The sequence below is a fragment of the Chiloscyllium punctatum genome, chromosome 29, assembly GCF_047496795.1.
Source record: "Chiloscyllium punctatum isolate Juve2018m chromosome 29, sChiPun1.3, whole genome shotgun sequence".
Lineage (NCBI taxonomy): Eukaryota > Metazoa > Chordata > Chondrichthyes > Orectolobiformes > Hemiscylliidae > Chiloscyllium > Chiloscyllium punctatum.
Genome location: NC_092767.1, coordinates 38,928,602 through 38,949,760, shown reverse-complemented (window position 1 = coordinate 38,949,760; position 21,159 = coordinate 38,928,602). Strand labels below are relative to the sequence as shown.

General features: G+C 45.7%; 1 non-coding gene across 1 annotated transcript; it reads left to right on the top strand.

Moving 5' to 3' along the window:
• Window positions 1–20,863: 20,863 nt before the first annotated feature.
• Window positions 20,864–20,945, top strand: trnas-uga (transfer RNA serine (anticodon UGA)). Its single transcript has one exon. It is a non-coding gene; the product is annotated as a tRNA-Ser (tRNA).
• Window positions 20,946–21,159: the final 214 nt, after the last annotated feature.

The window sequence follows — 21,159 nt, the reverse complement described above, 5'->3', positions numbered from 1 at the left end:
CACCCTCCCCATACCCCCGAAACCGGGTGCCAGGTAGTGTGAGACAGCCGTGCTGACCACTGAGACACCATGCACCCTTTTCCCTCCCCACAAACCGGGTCCCTAGTACTGTGAGACAGCGTGCTAACATCTAAGATATTATGACCCCCTCCCCCTCCGCTCCCAAACGGGGTCCCTGATACTGTGAGACAGCCGTGCTAACCACTGAGACACCTTGGCCCCCTCCCCACGAAACCGGGTCTCTGGTCCTGTGGAACAGCCGTGTTAACCACTGAGACACCATGCCCCCCTCCCCGCTAAACCGGGTCTCTGGTACTGTGGAACAGCCGTGTTAACCACTGAGACACCATGCCCCCCTCCCCTCCCACCAAACCCGTTCCTTGGTACTTTGAGACAGCTGTGTTACCCACTGAGACACCATGTCCCAATTCCCCACCCCCACCCCTCAAACCAGGTTCCCAGTGAGACACCATGCCTTCCTCCGACTTCCCCCCCCCCAAAACGGGGTACTAGTACAGTGAGACAGCCGTGCTAACCACTGAGACACCATGCCTTCCTCCGCCTCCCCCCCAAACCGGGTCCCTAGTACTGTGAGACAACCGTGCTAACCACTGAGACACCAGGCACCTCCTCCCACTCCCCCCCAAACCCGGTCCCTGGTACTGTGAGACAGCCGTGCTAACCACTGAGACACCATGCACCCTCCCCCTCCCCCGTCCCCAATCCGGGCCCCTGGTACTGTGAAACAACCATGCTAACCACTGAGACACCATTCCCCCGTCCCCGCCCCCTCCCCCAAAACGGAGTTACTGTGCTCTGTACTACTGGGGAAAATGTAAATAAAAGTGATGAGCTTAGAGCTATGATGTCGTGGCCGTAACAGAGACGTGGGTTTCTCAGGGGTAGGAATGGTTGCTGGATGTTCCAGGGTTTAGAACATTTAAAAATAATAGGGAGGGGGAAAAAAAGAGGATGGGGTGTAGCACTGCTAATCAGAGAGGGTATCACAGCGACAGAAGTTACCATTATCGAGGAGAGTCTGTCTACTGAGTCAGTATGGGTAGAAATTAGGAACAGTAAGGCAGCAATCACCTCATTAGGGGTTTTTTTACAGGCCCTCGAATAGAAGCAGGGAGATTGAAGGAAGCATAGGTTGGCAGATTTTGGAAAAGTGTGAATGGAATAGGGTAGTTGAAATAGGTGACTAACTTTCCCAATATTCATCGGAACCTCCTTCCAGCAGATGGTTTGGAAGGAGCTGTTTTTGTAAGGTGTGTTCAGGAGGGTTTCCTAACACAGTACGTTGACAGGCCAACGAAGGGAAAGGACATTTTGGATTTAGTGCTCGGCAATGAGCCGGGGCAGGTGTCAGATCTTGCGGTGGGAGAGCATTTTGGTGATAATGACCACAACTGCCTCACATTCTACATAGCTATGGAGAAGGAGAGATGCAGGCACAATGGGAGGATACTTAATTGGGGAATAGGAAACTGTGATACCATCAGACTGCGTTCCGAAGCATGGACTGGGAGCAATTGTTCCATGGAAAGAGCAGTATAGACGTGTGGAGACGGTTTAAGGAACATCTGTTGCGAGTAATGCACAAATGTGTTCCTCTGAGACAGGCAAGAAGGGGTAAGATAAAGGAACCTTGGATGACGAGAGCGGAGGAGCTTCACGTCAAAAGAAAGAAGGCAGCTTACGTAAAGTGGAGGAAGCTAGGGTCTTGCTCAGCTCTAGAGGATTACAGGCAGGCGAGGAAGGAGCTCAAAAATGGTCTGAGGAGAGCCAAGAGGGGGCAGGAAAACGGCTTGGCAAGAAGGATTAGGGAGAATCCAAAGGCATTTTGCACATATGTGAGGAATAACAGAGAAAGAATAGGGCCGATCAGGGATAGCAAAGGGAACTTGTTTCTCGAGCCTAAGGAGGTAGGGGAAGCCCTAAATGAGTTTATTTGCTTCTGTCTTGACGAAAGAAAAGGACCTTGTAGTGAATTAAACCATTGAGGAGCAGGTAATCCTGCTGCAACAGATAGATTGACGAAGCTGATGTTTTGAAAATTTTGACAAACATTAATATTAACAAGTCGCCAGGGCCAGACCAGATTTGATCTCGGCTGCTATGGGAAGCGAGTAATGTGATTGCTTCGCCACTTGCGAAGATCTTTGCATCCTTGGTCTCCACCGGATTCGTACCTGAGGACTGGAGGGAGGCAAATGTAATTCCTCTCTTCTAGAAAGGAAATAGGGAAATCCCCGGAAATTACAGACCAGTTAGTCTCACGTCTTTCATCTGCAAGGTGTTCGAAAGTATTTTGCGGGATAGGATTTATGAACATCTGGAAGAGCGTGGCTTGATTAAATGCAGTCAGCACGGCTTTGTGAGGGGCAGGTCATGCCTCACGAATCTTATTGAGTTCTTTGAAGATGTTACTAGAAAAGTTGATGAGGGTCGAGCGGTGGATGTTTTGTATCTGGACTTCAGCAAGGCATTTGATAAGATTCCCCATGGTAGGCTCGTTCAGAATGTCAAGAGGAATGGGATACAGGGAAATTTAGTTGTCTGGATATAGAATTGGCTGGTCGACAGAAGACAGCGAGTGGTTGTCGAAGGAAAATATTCTGCCTGGAAGTCAGTGGTGAATGGTTTTCCACGGGCTCTGTTCTTGGGCCTCTGCTCGTTGTAATTTTTATTAATGACATGGATGAGGAGATTGAAGGATGGGTTAGCAGGTTTGCAGAGGTCACAAAGGTTGGAGGTATCATTGACAGTATACAGGACTGTTGCAGGCTGCAGCACGACATTGCCAGGATGTAGAGATGGGCTGAGAGGTGGTAGATGGAATTCAAACTGGATAAATGTGAGGTGATGCATTTTGGAAGATCGAACACAAAAGTTGTGTACAGGACCAAAGGCAGCATTCTTGGCCATGTGGAGGAACAGCGGGATCTTGGTGTGCAGGTACATAGATCCCTTAAAATGTCCACCCAGGTGGACAGGGTTGTTAAGAAAGCCTATAGTGTTCTTGGCTTTCATTAACAGTGGGATTGAGTTTAAGAGCCGTGAGATCTTGTTGCAGCTCCATTTACTCATACCCCTATACTTATTCTCCCATTTCCTCATACTCCGACACTGAAATCTCCTGCTTTTTCATATAACGATACTAATTCTGCCATTTCCTCATATCCCAGTACGATTCTCTCATTTTCTGATGCCCGAGTTCAAATCTCGCATTTAGGAGTGCCCTACTCTAATTCTACATTTTAATGGTGACTTGAACCAAATATCTAATTTAGGTCCACTCCCCACCACTTCTTCCATTAACTATGTCGCTGCAATGATTCTCCAATGTCGTGGTCCACTGCTGTAATTCTCCAATTTTGGCGTTTACTGCATCAAATTCTCAAATTGCCAATTCTGCACTAATCCACCCTTTCGTCATGAACTGAAGAAACTCTCCCACTGAGTATTGCCTTGCCCCAACTCTCCTGTTTTGCTGTTTCCTGACAAACATCTTCCACATAATGGTTTACTGCTCAAAGTTTTTTCATTAATTTCGCCCTGCATCGAATGGCCACTTTCCTGCACTTTACAACATTTCTCCGACTTACTGATTCCTGCCCGTGATCTCCCATTTAACTATGCTCTGTTCCAACTCTGCATGCTTTAAGCACCCCACACCAATTCTCGAATTCAATATTGCCCTGAAACAATTCTCATGTTCATTGATATCCAAACCAACTTCTCCCAGTCTGGGGAATGTGACTCTGACTCTCTGAGATAGTGGTGTCATACCCCAATTCGCTGTCAAAGTTCCACTGTACAATCTTTTCCATTTTATGGTTCGTGCAACAATTGTCCCAAACACAGCTTCACTTCCGCGCACCATTCTCCCATTTTCGAATCCTGCACGAATCTTCTTTTCATCAGCAACTGCACCTCCACCACATTTAATATTATTCAGCAGCAGTTCTCCCACGTCTTCCACCTATTCTCTACTTTCGTGACATCGGCACCAACTCTCCCATTATTGATGCCCTGCGTCAATTGTTCCATTGCGTTGTTTCCTGATACACTTCCTCCACGTATTGGCTTCCCTGCTCCAAAGTTTTTTTTTTCATTTCTTGTTGGGCGGACTCGAATCTCGACTTGACTGCTGCTTGCAAAATTGTTCCTTCTCAATGATGCCCTGCCCCTATTCTCCCATTGAGAGGTGTTCTGCTAAAATTCATTAATGAATAGGCAATTTGTACTAATTTTCCAATGTAATGGCACTATGCAACAATTCTCCCATTTACTGATACCCAACAATTCTCCCACTGCCTGACACCCTGACACCTGTCATGGAAATTTAATCGACTCGAATCAACTGCTCGCAAGAGCAAAGGAAAGGCTTTTTTTTCAACCTCTCCATGCAGAGCGGCCAATATACTTGGCAAAAGTGACCTATGTAAGGGCTGTAAACAAACTTCACATATTCGTGTTCTACTATTCTTATCACATGCTCAAGGACAAGTGTTGGGAAACATTCGAGCTCATATCTTCTAATTCCCATGCCTTGGACATAATTGTCTTTATGTTTTCCGAAGCTTTTTTCTGAACTCGGCTGCTCGCAAGGCCAGGTGAAATGTTTGCAAAATTCCACAAAGACAAGCTGACTCCTCGACGCAGAATTCAGCAAAGTATTTGCATATTTCAGCGAAGTATTAAAGTTTGCAAAATATTCTCTGACGGATTTCACAGTAAATGTTAATTTTGTTTATTTTCCATTGCATTTTTAAAATTTTTGTCATTTTACAACAAGGACAACAACCAAATAAAAAGCCAGATTGTTATATATCAAAAATAGTTTATGAACACCAGGCATTTCCTCAGACACCACCTAACTCTAACAAAGCTTTGTGGTGGTTTATCCATTTCCCTGGTTTGCCGGATACACAGCCCATCTTCACACGTCACATTCGTCAATGTCGCTGTAGGGTGCGGACAAGCAATCGGATTCCTTTGGGGCCACTGATAGTTTAACATTTCGTATCCTACTGCATTCATAAGCAAGTGGTGTCGGCAGGTATACAACTAGGGTGTTATTCAAAGCAGTATGAGTAAGACCAGTCCTACAACTCGTAGAACGATAAGGGTCCATTACCCCCATCCTCCATAAGGGGCGTGAGCCATCGGGAGGAGGAGTCATCTGCACGTGGAGGCGGTCATTTAGCTGCCTTCACACCATTTATTAAACCAGTAATATCTTGGGACTCATCAGGAACATTAATAAAGCACGAGGTACCTAACGTTTTGCAGACACCCCCTCTCTCAGCCATCAGGATGTCTAGTACGAATCGATTTTGTGTCACTGCTTCCTAACCGCCATTAACTCAGTGTTAATGAGTGCAAGGCCTTCCTCTGTCTCATTTGCGAATACACCATAGGGGTGGATGTTCTGCAAGTGTGTATCCATTCCAATGCAGAGGGATGCCCCTTCGAGTTCTGCAATTGCTGCCTTTTAGGGCGAACACTACTGTGTTGGTGGACAGTATCGCGGTGTAGCAGCACCCCTTTCTCCCCGGGGGAGTGGTGGTACCCTTTCTCGCCACCTGCCCATATTATACCTGCCATCCTGATTAGATTAGATTACTTACAGTGTGGAAACAGGCTTTTCCGCCCAACAAGTCCACACGCACCAGCCGAAGCGCAACCAACCCATACATTTACCTAACACCTAACACTACAGGCAATTTAGCATGGCCCATTTACCCTACCTGCACATCTGTGACTGTGGGAGGAAACTCACGCAGACACAGGGAGAATGTGCAAACTGTACACTGTCAGTCGCCTGAGGCGGGAATTAAACCGGGGTCTCTGGCACTGTGAGGCAGCAATGCTAACCACTGTGCAACCATGCCGCTCATGGTGTGAACATTGATAAAGGAACAAGCAATGTTTATGGTCGTATCATTCGTGTATGTTGCTGTACAAGAGTCATTGTTCAAGTACAGCATCAAGGTACACTGTGAGATCCCCAAAAGGAGTCTCCCCCGATTGGTGCAAATACACGTTTCTCCCCTGTAATCCACTATCTGGAATGCTGTGGACGGTAGCGTGTCAAGCTTGGGGCTGTAATTAGCCTGGAGTTCGGGAGGTGACACGAGATTTGCCCAAATTGCCCCCCACTATCACGGTCAGGCTAGTCGCATCCCGTGGAAGCAGACAGCTGGCATTTCTCGCCAGGCTCTCAGTAATTTGCTGGGCAGTCTACCTTTGGGCTGTGTGCAAACATATCCAAAAGTGTAGCCAACGTCTAATCTCTCGTTTTGTCTTATGGCCACAGCACATGCTCTGTTCCCTTCACATCTAACAATGACCCTTCGCAGCTCCCAACCTACTGGCGTCACATTTATGACATTTATATCCAGCAGGCAAATTCCCCTCCTGCTTTAAATTCGCTTTCTCACCACAGCCGTCTCCCTTCGGGTTCGGGTGTGTCATTAATGCCCTTTGCCCGGCTTGGGGTTAGGTCCATGATCTGGTTGCCATGCCCCACTGCTCCTATCGTCTGTAGTACATTCTGCACTGCATCTCGGAGGGCGGGAGCGGGGCGACTGCACCACTATATTCACCTGTCTATCCATGTCGGAGAAGGATCTATCTATTCCACACCACGGGACTCCCTCATTGCTCTTTTGAGTCTTACTTTGATCATAGAATATCTATTTCCCATGCCAGGTGCCCCTTTTGCCGTGGTGGCTATTACTAAATGCCAGTCACTGGCGTGGCATGGATCCCTGCATAAAGCTTAATTATCCAATTTATAGTCGTCCTTGTTACTGAACGGCTATGGGTCGCATGTAAAGATCCACTTCGTCTGATCAGTTAAGATTACCGTCAGCTGCTTCATCCCAGACGCCCCTGCCCTTATGAATAGTCCTACCAGGACGCTTGCTAACAGTGTGAACTGGGGCAGCCCCACACTTGCTTAAATATTCTAATAAATACTTGCTCTAAATTGGTTTTGGTGTTGTGCGATGTCTCCTCAGTCCCACCTGCAAGTTTGTCCGGTTTCCTCCCACAGTCCAAAGATGTGCAGGTCAGGTGAATTCGCCATGCTAAATTGCCCGTAGTGTTAGGTAAGGGGTAGATGTAGGGGTATGGGTGGGTTGCGCTTCGGCGGGGCGGTGTGGACTTGTTGGGCCGAAGGGCCTGTTTCCACACTGTAAGTAATCTAATCTAATCTAATCTAATCTAATCTAATCTAATCTAATCTAATCTAATCTAATCTAATCTAATCTAATCTAATCTAATCTAATCTAATCTTTGTCAGGGCTGGCGTGCATCCACGTGGCTGTTCCGGCGACCTTAACAGCTTTCTGTGCTGTAAGGCGTATTTGAAACGGTCCCAGCCAACTCATCGCCTTCCTGTTTTCCCTCCTGAATTCTTTCACCACCATTCAGGCTCCAGGTTATAGATCGTACATCTTCCCTTCTGCTGAATGGGGTAGTGCTGTCTTCAGTTGATTCTGTATTTGGGACAGAAGTGTAGAGAGTTTCATGCAGTAACACAACACCTCATCCTCACAGTGGCCTGTTATCTGGCTTCCCTTACGTCTCGGGGCAATTCCTGTGTTTGACGGCCTACCAAACAAAATTTCAAATGGGCTAAGGTTAGCTCTCCCTCTCCTCCTAGATCTCATACACATTAGCACAATTGGAAGTGCCTTTGTCCATGTCATCCCCACTTTCTCACAGCATTTCCTCAATATATTTTTTAATGTAGAATTTTCTCTTTCCGCTGCCCTACCGCTCGTTTGGTGGTAGGCACAGTGTTATCCAATGTTTATTCCCAAATACTCACTAATCTGCTGTAGGGCATTATGGACAAATGGTGTCCCACTGTCACTACTAAGCCTCGAGTGTAGGTTTGCTCGCTGAGTTGTAGGTTTGATATCTAGACGTTTCATTACCTTGCATATGGCGGTTAGTGGGCTCGTGTAGGTTAAGTTGGCTTGGATCGGCGCAACATCGAGGGCCAAAGGGCCTGTACTGCGCTGTATTTTTCTATGTTGTATGTTCTCGGTAACATCATCAGTGACGAACGCCAAGTGAAGAGAAGTTGTTGTCTCCTGCTTTCTAGATATATGTTTGTCCGGGATGGGGTTGCTGGGGTTTGTGGTGATGCCATTTCCTGTTCGTTTCTTGAGGGGTTGACAGATGCTATCTAGATATATGTCCTTTTTAATGGCGTTGTGGTTGGAGTGCTAGGCCTCAAGGAATTCTCTGGCACATCTTTGATTATCCTGTCCCAGGATAGATGTGTCGTCCCAGTCGAAATGGTGTTTAAATTTCATCCGTGTGAAGGGCTATGAGGGAGAGAGGGTCATGTCTTTTTTGTGGCTAGCTGGTGTTCTGTATCCTGGTGGGTAACTTTCTTCCTGTTTGTCCGACGTAGTGTTTGTGCCAGTCCTTGCATGGAAATTTGTATATGACGTTGGTTTTGTCCATAGGTTGTACTGGGTCTTTTAAATTAGTTAGTTTTGTTTAGACTGTTGGTGGGATTCCGAGGGGACTTAATCGTCTGGCTGCCACTTCTGAGACTTCATTGGTGTATGGAAAGGTCGATAGGGTTTCTGGCTGTGTTAGGTCTACTTGTCGTGGTTTGTTCCTGAGGAATCTGTGGACTGTATCTTTTAAGTATCCGTTCTTCTTGAATACGTTTTATCGGTGGTTCTCCTCTGTTTTCCGAAGTTCGTCTGTGCTGAAATGTGTGGTGGTTCATTGGAATAGTGTTCTGATACAGCTTCTTTTTTGCGTGTTGCGATGGTTGCTGGTGTAGTTAAGTATTTGGTCAGTGCTTGTCGGTTTCCTGTATATGCAGAAAGACCAGATAATTCCGAGAGGCATCGCACTCCAATCACATCGCCATAATCAAACACATAGATCGATTTACCATCTGTCAACCCCTCAGAAAACGAATCGGAAATGATATCACCACAAACCCCAGGAACCCCATCCATAACAAACATATAAATAGAAAGCAGGAGACAACATGTTCACTTCACTTGCAGGTCGCCACTGATGATGTTATCTAGCCAGGTAATGAAACGTCTGGATAACAAACGTACAGCTCAGCGAGCAAACCTACACCCGAAACCTCAACCGGAGCTATAAACCTTCACAAACCTTGAGACTACTAAGCGTCTCATCGATGCTCCATCTCGGAATTATTTCAGTCAGGAAAGCTTTGGTTATGGCACTGGCATTCTGTTTAGCCGTGAGGAACGCTTGCCCCCATTTGGAAAACATATCAACTATTACCAGACAATACCTTTTTCCTTCGCAGGGTGTTAGATCGGTAAAGTCCAGTTGTAAATGTTCAAATTGTTTTTGTGGTTTTGGAAGTGCTACATTACTCATCTGTACTCCCCTCCCCACATTATTGTGGCACAGATAACACATCGTTCACAATATTTCTGGAAGTAATAAGTAAATCCCTCAGTGTACCACTGTGCTGAAATGCTGTCATATCTCCCCTCTTTTGACACATTTTCCTTACCGTGTGCCAGTTTGGCATAGAATGCAAATAATGATCGTGGTAGAAAAGGTTTAACATTGGGGCCACACCATACCCCTTAACTCAAACTGCACACTGCTTTTTACCACTCAAATTTGTTTTCAAGCCTGGACTTCGACTGTGACTCCAGTACGTCTGCTGTTAGCGTAAGGATTTTTGTCATTCCCATTTCAAACTGATCATTTACCGGCTGCTGGGCTGCCGTCCTTCCCGCTGAGTCTGCCCTTGCATTTCCTTGAGAAGCGGAATCGTTATTTTTCGTGTGGGCATCATATTTACACACATCGATTGATTTAGGCAATAGGACAGCTTCCAAGAGGTCAGAAATCTGATCACGGTGTGTGATGGGCTTTCCGGTGAAGGTCAAGAAGTCCCTGTATTTCCACAGGGTTCTAACATCATGTGGGACTCCAATTGCGTATCTGCTACCTGTTAAATATTCGCTGTCTTTCCCTTAGCCAATTTACATGACTCAGTCAATGCAACCAGCTCTGCTGCTTGCGCTGACAGTTGAGAAGGGAGTGATCCCGCTTTGAATACCTCATGGGTAGTTACTACAGCATCCCCAATACAATTCTGGCCTATCTCGTTGCTCCTGAATGCTGACCCTTCCACAAAAATAAACGCCATATTTAGATTCTGAAGTGGTGAATTCTGCAAGACTTGTCGAGGCAGCACATTTCATTAATTACAGCGATACAATCATGTGGGTCTCCGTCTCCTTCTCTAGTGAGAGGACTAGCAGCATTAAGGACGTTACATCGTTTTATTGCAATGGTAGGCTTCTCCAAGAACACAGTATTGTATCTGAGTCAACGTACTGCCAACGTATGTGCTGTCTTTTGCTCGGAAAGCAGTAAGGATACTGCAAGTGCGATCAGTTTGGTTAAGTCGCCACAGCCGATTATATCGCAACCACAGCTTGCAGGCATTTCCGCAATCCTGCCGCTACGAGGTCTAGCTTAGCCGAAAAATAAGCTGCCAGCCTGAATTTTCCCCCATGATCCTGCAACAACACAGATGTCATGCAGCGATGTTTTTCATCTACCATTTGACAGAAGGCTTGTTTGGATTCGGAATCCCCAGTGTAGTTGTACTTTGAAACGTCTTTTTCAGTTCAACTCGGCCGTTGGGATCCATTGCAATGGACCTTGGTTCTGCTACCCTTTTCCATGGGCCATATCACCTCAGGGCGCCTCATGATTTGTGTAATGTCGGATAAACGTTCTTCAGTAGGAGCGTATGCCCAAAAAGGATAGCAATTGTTTCCTCATGTGAGGCCTTGGAATTTGCTGAATGACTTGCAATCTATCTTGACCAATGGTCTTCCCTTGTTCAGATATTAAGTGATTGAAGAACTTCACCTGTTGTTGCATAAATTGAAGCTTTGCGAGACTGGCTTTGTGCCCTTCCCTCGTGCAACGCATGGGAATCCTTCTCAAATTGTTCCTCTGTCGGTGCTACTATTAAGCAATCGTCTACAGATTGCAGAAGTGCAGACCCAGGGGTTAAAACAAGAGTATCCAAACTCCTGCATAGAGCCTCATGATATATGGTGGGTGACTCACAGTAACATTGACAAAGTCGTGTGAACTCATAAGATTTCCATTTGAGTGAAAAAGTGAACCAGAATTGACTATCTGGATGCACCATTCCACTAAAGAATGTATTTTCTAAATCCACAGCAGGGAACCATTTATTGACCGGTGGAAATTGAGTTAATACAGCATAGGGTTTGGGAACATTTGATGCGCGCGGGACAACACTATTATTGACTGCCTGCAGGTCTTGAACAAACCTCCATTCCTCCGGTTCAATTGGAATTTTTGCCTTTTTGATCAGAAAAATGGGAGTTCTCATCGGTGAGTTTACACAGGGGATTATCTCTCTAGCCTTTGGGAAGGACTGACAGACTGGAGTAACTACGTCCTTGGCCTCGGGTTTTAACGGGTATTGTGCTCTGGAAGGACGATACTCCGACTTCGTGGTTACTCGTATTGTTTCACAACCTCGTATATGCCCCACATCATGTTTGCCTTTTACCCATAATTCAGTAGGGACCGTTTTTAATCTTGGGTCTGAGAAGTTTATCTTAGGGAAACGGCAGGCCAGCCTTCTCTGCTCTTCAGGGCTAGAGGGGGTTACCTCGACTGTTCTATTGCCTGAGTTAGACAAATTAATTTCTTCCTAAATGTTCGCACATCTGCATTGAACCACATACCCACATTGTCCCAGAACAGCCAACATTTCGTTCTTTATGCTTTTATTCCCCATGGCCCCAAATCCTGCCACCAGTCACTGGACACCTCCGCCAGTGACACGCGAGGAGAATAGCCTTCCACATCAAAAATATAGAGCTTACTTGCCATCGCAGGTACTTTACATAAGTTCACACTGACTGCACATCTGCCATCCCTTCAATAAAATTCGCACAATAACAGCTGACTTGGTTTAACCAATCTCCTGAACCAATACTTCTCTTATGGTTCCTCAGGGATATCGTGGTGTATGTGTGCTGTGCAGTGCAGCATATTCCCGCAAAAAAAAAATCGGTGTTAATAGGATTAACATGGTTACATGCTTCCAGGGCGAGTGAATTGCTCACTGAACTCATTGCTCTCTGGCTTAATCGCCACTCATAGACATACACCAGGGGTCTTGGGTTGTATTTTACAGTTTACACTTGTGAATTCTCCCTTTGAATTACCTGCAAGCCCGTCGGAGTACTGAGCAAATACAACCCCAGTCTCACTATGAGATCCCGAGCCATCAAATGTAAAGGACAGAATTCCGCTCACAAAATTGAGAATTAGAATGGATACACATTTTTGATTACACACAATATGGGTGCGGTAAAACTCTCATATCACGACGGCTGATGCCTCCTTTGAGTTCAGGAACATTCTACTCATCTTTATTCGTGTCAACTCTCTGAACTGTCTTGATTTGAGGAGTCAATATGCTGGCCATGTATCTACCAAAAATGTAACTGGTGTACCTTCCACATATAACATAGAGTTCGGCATCGACATATACGCATCATTGTTATATTGAACATATTGTCCACACTTCGCAATCTCAATGTTCAATATAGAGTTGGGATACATCTCAGTGGCCGTTAGGTTAGTAGAAGTGTTTAGCATTAGGGATTCTTCGTTGCCAAGTATAAAGGAAACCTGTAACTTGTAGCCTGCCCACCTCAACCTCAGTCGTCCCCTGTCAGTCACCATGCTGTCCAGCCTCCAGGACCGATTGAGGCTGTCTGTGCGGGCACTGTCTTGACCAGTGGTCCATTGCTCCACAAAAAAAGCACCAGCAAGATCTATCTCTGCAAGTGCACTTTCGCAATCCCTTCCTCTTTTGCGAACTCAACCTGTGCCTCTCTCTTTTCCCACAGTCCCTCATTCCAATGGTTGAACGACCATTTGCATCACAATAAGCTGAGGTTCATGTGATTGCTGTTCCATCTTTAATTTCCGGTTGTGATTCTCTTGAGCCAGTAGTTTTTCAGCATGTATCACGTATTGTTCTATCTAGTTCAACTTTCCCGTGTCCCAGGTAATACACGTATATTATTACCTATTTTGTTGTTTCGTACTTCATTCCATTGATGAAGCTGCTCCTCAGGTATGCCTCATACGGTGTGATCTCTGCTGTCGTAATGTCTTTGGGTGGTATCAGGCCACAATAGATGGTATCGACTTTCGTGAGGCGCTAAAGGTACTGGGACATTGTCTCGACTTCTTTAGGGATTCTTGCTTCAATTGATTGTGGGTACGACATGCTATTGATGATTCAGCAGACCCTGAGGCGGCAAACGTTGACTTGGAATCTTCGTGAAGTGGATCTCGTCGGGGGGCTGTAGCTCTTCGAGGGCACCAATTAAGGTCAGGGTCTGATCCAGTCTTAAGACACTGTCCAGCTTCATTAGGTTGTTTTCCGTGTGTGTGTGCATGTGCGCTGGTGTTTGTACGTGTACTTGATCTATCTTTATTTCGAGATTTTCTTTCCCTGAAATCAGGCTCAGCCTTCAACATGTGAAAAGCACTCCAATTCACAGGTTCTATTTTACCCTTCCGTTTCTCCTTCTCTCTCTCCTCCAACGGTGACCGCTGCATTTGCAACTAAATGTTACTAAAACTTCCTTCCTCCAGAAAAACATATTCCTTGATTTACATTTTTAACTGCTTTACAGAAACTGGGCCGTAATTATTTAGCATATATTGTATTTTTTCTTGAACATTCCGAGTTGTCTGTCGACCCTCTTTTTGTTCGCTCTTGCTGGAGCCGATTTTCATGGATGTTGGAAAAGTGTTCATCTCTCTGTCTGTCTCTCTGTCTGTTTATCTGTCTATCTCTCTCTCTCTCTCACGATACCATAGTCTTCTCTTTGCCAATATAACTTGCTTTTACCTCTGGAGGTCCCCTCTCATTGGGCGTGACCACCTCATTGCCTTGGTTTTCACAAACCAAGAACCCACGTAACCGGTACAGCTTTGGTGTCTCCAACGCTGCCCATGGTGGCTCCAAGTCTCAAACCACCGTTAATCTTGCTGTCTCTTAAACTCTCTAGAGAGTTTTACTCGAATACGGCACGAGAGTTCACTGGTCCCTCTTCCTGGTTCGTCTGTTCTCTTCGAACGAGTCTCTATGTCGGATTATTTTAGCCACAACTCTTACACTGACCCTATTCGATTCGGAACGCTACTCTGGGGCGATCCACTTATCCCCAGTCCTCTCACTCAAAGGGGCCAATTCAGCGCTCGAGATGAAGTGAAAGACATTCAAGGAAGTGGCGCGTACACCTCCTGGGAATTTTCAAGATCTTACCCAGTCGCAGGGTCCCAGGCGATCCCCCGAGTTTACTGACGTGGAATTTCAATCAACTTGACGCAAATGCTTCGAAGAGCAATGAAAAAGTTTATTTTTGAAATTTGCAGAATGGACCGACACATTTGCAAGACGCCTCATAAAATGGACGCCTGACGGTTTTCACATATTCCCTTTATACTATATATCGCCTTGCCTTATCACACCTCAAGCCAGGAACCTGGATCAGTCGAGTTCCTTTCCACACATGGAGTTGTTTTTTTCTAATTCATTGACTGCTGATATAATAGATTATTGGCGGTGACAGTCAGCTGTAAATTAGGTTGAACTTTACATTTTTTCTGTCTTTTTGCAAATTTAGGTCCATACTTCTTTGTTTCAACCATGCTTTCACAGATTTCACAAAAAAATGATACTTTTCTATTAGAGGGGATTAGGCTGACAGTGACTGATGGAGTGATCATGATAGTGACACAATGAGGGTGAGGTGTCAGTGTGGTAGTGATGCAGACTGTGTGAGTGGATCAGGCCGACAGTTACGCAGTGAAGGGGGTCAGAGTGATAGTGATGCAGTAAGTCTGAGGGATCAGACCAATAGTGACGCAGTAAGTGTGAGGTGGTCAGGGTGATAGTGAAGCACTTCGTGTGAGGTGTCAGTGTGACAGTGACGCAGTAAGAGTGAGTGGTCAGGCTGATAGTGAACGCAGTAATTGGAAGGAGATCAGGCTGATAGTGATGCAGTAAGTGTTACTGTGTCAGGCTGATCCTGACACATAAAGTGGGAGGGTGAAAGTGACGTAGTAAGTGTGATGGTTCAGCCAGAGTCTGACGCAGTGAGTGTGAGACAGTCAGGGTGATAGTGAGGGAGTAAGTGTGTGCGTTCAGGCTGGTAGTGACACAGTAAGTTGTGAGCGTCAGGCAGATAGTGGCCAATAAAAGTGAGGTGTTCGGGGAATAGTGATGCAGTGAGTGTGAGGTGTCAGGCTGTTAGTGATGCAGTAAGTGTGAGGGGTCAGTCTGATAGTGAAGCAGTAAGTGTGAGGGGGTCAGGCTGATAGAGATGCAGCAAGTGTGGTGGGGTCAGGCTGATAGTGTCACAGTATGTGTGAGGGGTCAGGCTGAGTGATGCAGTAAGTGTCAGTGAGTCAGAGTGATCGTAATGCAGGAAGTGAGAGGGGACAGGGTGATAGTGATGCAGTGAGTGTGAGGGGGTCAGCGTGATTCTGACAGAGTAAGTGTGAGTGTTCAGGCTGATATTGATGCAGTATATTGAGGACGTCAGGCTAATACTGGCCAGTAATTGTTAAGCGAAAAGGTGATAGAGATCCAGGAAATGTGAGGAGTCAGACTGAGAGACACGGTGAAATTGTGAGGGGTCAGGCTGATAGTGATGCGGGAAGTGTGCGAGTGTCAGGCTGATAGTGACGCAGAAAGTGTGCTGGGAGCAGAGTGATAGGAACGCAATAAGTGTGAGCGGCTCTGGATGATAGTGACAGGTCACTATGAGGGGGAGGATGGTAGTGGTCCAGTGAGTGTGAGGTGTCAGGATGACAGTGAAGCAGACTGTTATTGTGATGGTGACATGGCAATGTGATGGGGTCAGGGTGACAGTGACGCAGATGCTTTCAGGAGGTCAGGTTGTAGTGATGCAGTAATTGTGAGGGGTCAGGGTGATACTGACGCAGTGTTTGTGAGATGTCAGTGTGATAGTGACGCAGAACATTTGAGGGCCCAGGCTTATAGTGACGCAGTATGGACAAGGGGTCAGGGTGACAGTGATGAAGATGCACTCACAGGGCCAGGTTGTAGTAAAGCAGTAAGTGTGAGTGTCTCAGGCTGATAGTGATGAAGTAAATGCGAGGGGGTAAGGCAGTTAGGGATGTAGTAAGTGTGCAGGGGTAGTGCTAGAAGTGACGCCGTAAATGTGAGTGTTGAAGCTGATAGTGATGCATTAAGTTTGAGGGCATCAGGCTGATCTTGACGCAGTAAGTGTGACGTTCTCAGGATGATAGTTACGCTGTAAGTTAATGGGGGCACAATGCTGTTGACGCAGTAAGAGTGGGGAGTCAGGGTGATAGTGACGCAGTGAGCATGAGTGGGTCAGCCTGATAGTGACGCAGTATATGTGAGGGAGTTAGCCTGGTACTGGCACAGTATGTGTGAAATGGTCAGGCTGATATTGATGCAGTTAGTGTGTTGGGGTCAAAGTGATAGTGACGCAATAGGTGTAAGTGGCTCAGGATGATAGTGACACGGTGGGTGTGAGATACCAGTGTGATAGTGACGCAGTAAGTGTAAGGGGTCAGGATGACAGTGACACTAAGTGTACGGCCCTCAGTGTGATAGTCCCACAGCAAGTGTGGGTTTGTCAGGGTGTAAATGAAGTCGTAAGTGAGAGAGGGGCATTGCGATAGTGTTGCAGTAAGTGTGAGGTGGTCAGGCTGATAGTGACACAGTCAATGTGACCGGGCAGTGTTTTAGTGACAAGATAAGTGTGAGGCGTCAGTCTGATACTGACACAATAAATGTGATGGAGTCAGGCTGATAGTGACATAGTAAGTGTAAGGGGTCAGCCTGATAATGACACAATAAGTGTAAGGATTCAGGGTGATAGTAACATGTGAAGCGTGAGGGCGTGATTGAAAGTGATGCAATAAGTGTGTGGTGGTTAGGCTGATGGGGACGCAATAAAATGGCAAAGACTGTGTGAGTGGGTCAGGGTGATAGTGACGCAAGAAATGTGAGGAGGTCAGGGTGAGTGTGACGAAGTAAATGAGAGAGGATCAGAGTGAGAGTGACACAGTAAGTCTGAGGGATCAGACTGATATTGACAGAGTAAGTATGAAGGGGTCAGGCTGAGAATAACACAGTCATTGTGAGGGGGAGAGTTTTAGTTTTCAGTAAGTGCGAGGCGTCAGACTGAAACTGATACAAAAAGTGTGAGTGGGTCAGGGTGATATTGACGCAATACGTCTGAGGGGTCAGGCTGATAGTGACGCAGTCAGTGTGATGGGGCAGATTTTTAGTAACATGGTAAGCGTGAGGCGTCAGTCTGGTACTGACACAAAAAGTGTGATGGAGTCAGGCTGATAGTGACGCAGTAGGTTTTAGAAGTGAGGGTGATATTAACATAGGAAGTGCGAGGGCGTCACTGATATTGACGCAATATGTGTGTGGTTGCCAGGCTGATAGTGACGCAGTACAAATGAGGATGCCAAGGTGAAACTGGTTCAGTAAGTGTGAGGATGGCAGATGGACAGTGATGCAGTAAGTGTGAGGGGTTCACGCTGGTATTGAGGCATGCAAGTGTGAGGGGTTAGGTTGATAGTGACGCTGTGTGCCAGCGGGTCCGGCTGATAATGACGCAGAAAGTGTGAGTGTCTTAGTGTGACAGTGACGCATTACATGTGAGAGGGTCAGGGTGATAATGACAGAAAAAGTGTTAGGGGTTCAGGTTGATAGTGATGCTGTAATTATGAGCTTGATCAGCATGATAGTGAGGGGCTTAGGCTAATAGCGACACAGCAATTGTGAGGGGGGTCAGGGTAGTCGTGACGCAAAACGTGTGAGCGGGTAAGGCTAATAGTGATGCAGTACGTGTGAGGTGTCAGGCCAATAGTGACGCAATAAAGGTGAGAGTGTTGGTGTGCTAGTGACGCAGTAAGTGTGAGCCGCTCAGGATGATAGTGATGCAATAAGCGTGAGGTTTCAGGTAGACACCCATGCAGTAAGTGTGACGTGTTCAGGGTGACAGTGACGCAGACACTTTGAGGGTGTCAGATTGAGAGTGACACAGGAAATGTGAGGGGACAGGTTGAGAGTGACACAGTAAGTTTAAGAGGTCAGGCTGATAATGATATACTAATTGTGATGGAGTCAGGATAATAGTGGTGCAGTGAGCATGAGTTGTCAGGGTGATAGTGACACACACAGCGTGAGTGGGATAGAGTTATAGTGATGCAGCAAGAATGAGGAGGTCAGAGTGATAGTGTGCAAGGTCTGGCTGAATGTGACGCAAGGAGAGTGAAAGGTTTAGTGTGATCTGGACGCACTAAGTTTGAGGGGTCAAGGTGATAGTGATGCTGTAAGTATGAGTGGTTCAGTCTGATAGTGACACAGTACATTTGAAGGGATCAGGCTGGTAGTGATGCAGTAAGCGTGAGGGGGTCAGGCTGATATTGATGCACTAAGTGAGAGAATGTCAAGGTGATGGTGATGCATTAAGTGTGAGCAAGTTAGAGAGAGAGTGACGCTGTTAGTGAGTGGGGTTTGGCTGATAGGGATGCAGTCGGTGCGCATGTGTCAGGGTGTGAGTGATGCACGAAGTATGAGGGTGCCAGAGGGATAGTGACGCATTAAGTATGAGGGGGTCAGAATGATTGTGATGCAGTAATTCTGAGGGGATCAGAGAGATACCAACGCAGTAAGCATGAGGGCGTCAGGCTGTTAGTGACGCTGTCAGCGTGAGTGTTGAAGCTCATAGTGAAGTAGTAGGTGTGAGGTGGTCAGTGTGATTGTGGCGCAGTAAATGTGAGAGGGTCATGGTGATAGTGACATAGTAAGTTTGAGGAAGCAGTGTTGTAGTGACACGGTAAGTGTGAGACGTCAGTCTGGTACTTACATAATAAGTGTGATGGAGTCAGGCTGATAGTGACACAGTAAGTGTCAGGAGTCAGGGTAATAGTAACATAGGAAGTTTAAGGGCGTGACTGATAGTGACAAAGTAAGTGTTTGGCAGTCAGGCTGATAGTGACGCAGTCAAAATGAGGGTCTCGAAGTGAAAGTGGCGCAGTAAATGTGAGGACGCCGGATGGATAGTGATGCAGTAAGTTTGAGGGGTTCACATTGATATTAAGGCGGTAAGTGTGAGGGGTCAGGTCTATAGTGATGCAGGAAGTGTCGGCGGGTCAGGCTGATAGTGATGCATTCAAAGACCAAATATCCAAGGCTCACTGTAGTGCTGAATAGCGACACTTCTCAAGGCTAAGACAAAAATCAATAGTTCTCATCCTGGTCATAATTCACAATGCTTCATTTTAAAATTACCCTCTCCTGCTTCTCGATTCACCAATGAGGGAACAAAATTTAATTGCAGCACCCGGTTTATCTCTTCAAATATTTTGCAACTCTAAATGAGATTACCTCTCTTGTTTTGAAACTGTTAAAAAAAGACCGGATTTGCCCAATTTCAATTCACAGGACTAATGTTCATCCATGAGATCAAGGCTAATCGCCATTCGTGGTATTCCTCATATGGCATTAGTATCTTTCCTAAATTGAGGATTATAATTCCTCACACTGTAGTCCAAGTGCGGTCGAACTGAGCCACAATACATTGGAAATAATGCTTTGTTCTCCTGCTCTGAAATCCTACTGCAGCTTTCACAACAGACTTCTACAACTGCTACTGGACTTCATTGACTTATTAAACACTTCTCCAAGATGCAATTCCAAAAATCTGTACATCAGACTTTCTACTTCAAACCTTCGATAATAATCTCCATACATTTCCCTCCTGACAAGTGTGATAAAATCAAATCGTTGCTATTTATTAAATCATGAGGGACATGGATAGGTTGACTCATCAAGGTGTTTTCCTGCTGGTGAGGAAGTCAAAATTTAGAAAACATTGTTTTAAAATTAGTTGGTAAGGATTTAAAAGGGACGTCAGGGGCAACTTTTTCAGTCGTGTCCAGAATGAGCTGCCAGAGAAATTGTTGGAGACTGGTACAACTGTAACATTTAATGGCATCTGGATGGATATATGAGTAACAAGGTTTAGAGGGTTGTGGGCCAAATGTTGGCAAATGGGACCTATTAATTTAGGGTAACTGTCCACCATGGTCGAGTTGGAAAGAAGGGCCACTTTCCATGTTGTATTGTTCAAGGACTTGATGACACAAGAACAATCGCAAAAACTTTGCAAATAATTCCGTCAAGACGATTTCAAGTTCCAAATCTTCGGTCAATCTTCCTCTCTTGTGCTCACAAGTTCATTACCTGATGTCAGAACTTACGGATTAGTTGCTGGATCCATTTCTGTAAATTGGTTCTGCATTCTTTCTAATTCCAATTTTTTTTTTACGAATGGAGCTAGTGTTTATGGACTTAGCATCAATATTTCTAATATCATATTTCGATGAATATGAAAACACAACAGTATATCTACTTTGGCACCAGACGACGAGCAATTGAGTCAAAATCGATCGGACGCAGTGAGACAATGATCCTCTCTTTGTGTGGTGCACATCCGTGACTCTATAATTCAATGAAGAATTATTCCCGTTACTTCAGCTGTGTCAGGATCTAGTTTGCGCTGAAAGCCTGTCAATCTGCTAAGGTAACGTTCGTCTGGGTCTCTGCAAAGGATTTGGCGAAATCTTTGGGTCTTGACAATTTGTTCTTCAGACAAATTGCGTATTTCATGAATTCAGTTCTTTTAGTATGAAAATTGGCGATTTGGATACAGCTGTGATGGCCGAGAGGTGAAGGCGTTGCATTTGAAATGCAGTGGGGTCTCTCTGCGCAGGTTCGAATCCTGCTCACAGCGTTGACTCTTTTAAAAGTCATTAATTCCTTTGCAGAATTTGGCTATCGTGGAGCTTGAGCTTTGCATTCAATCGAAAGTAAATTTTCAACTGTGAAGAATCCGAAGTAATTTCAAGATGTCTAATTGAATAAATTATATGTCGAGACACAAAAAGCCATCAACTTCCAACACGAATCAGTTTCCAAACATTTGTCGAACTATCGTGAAATTTGGA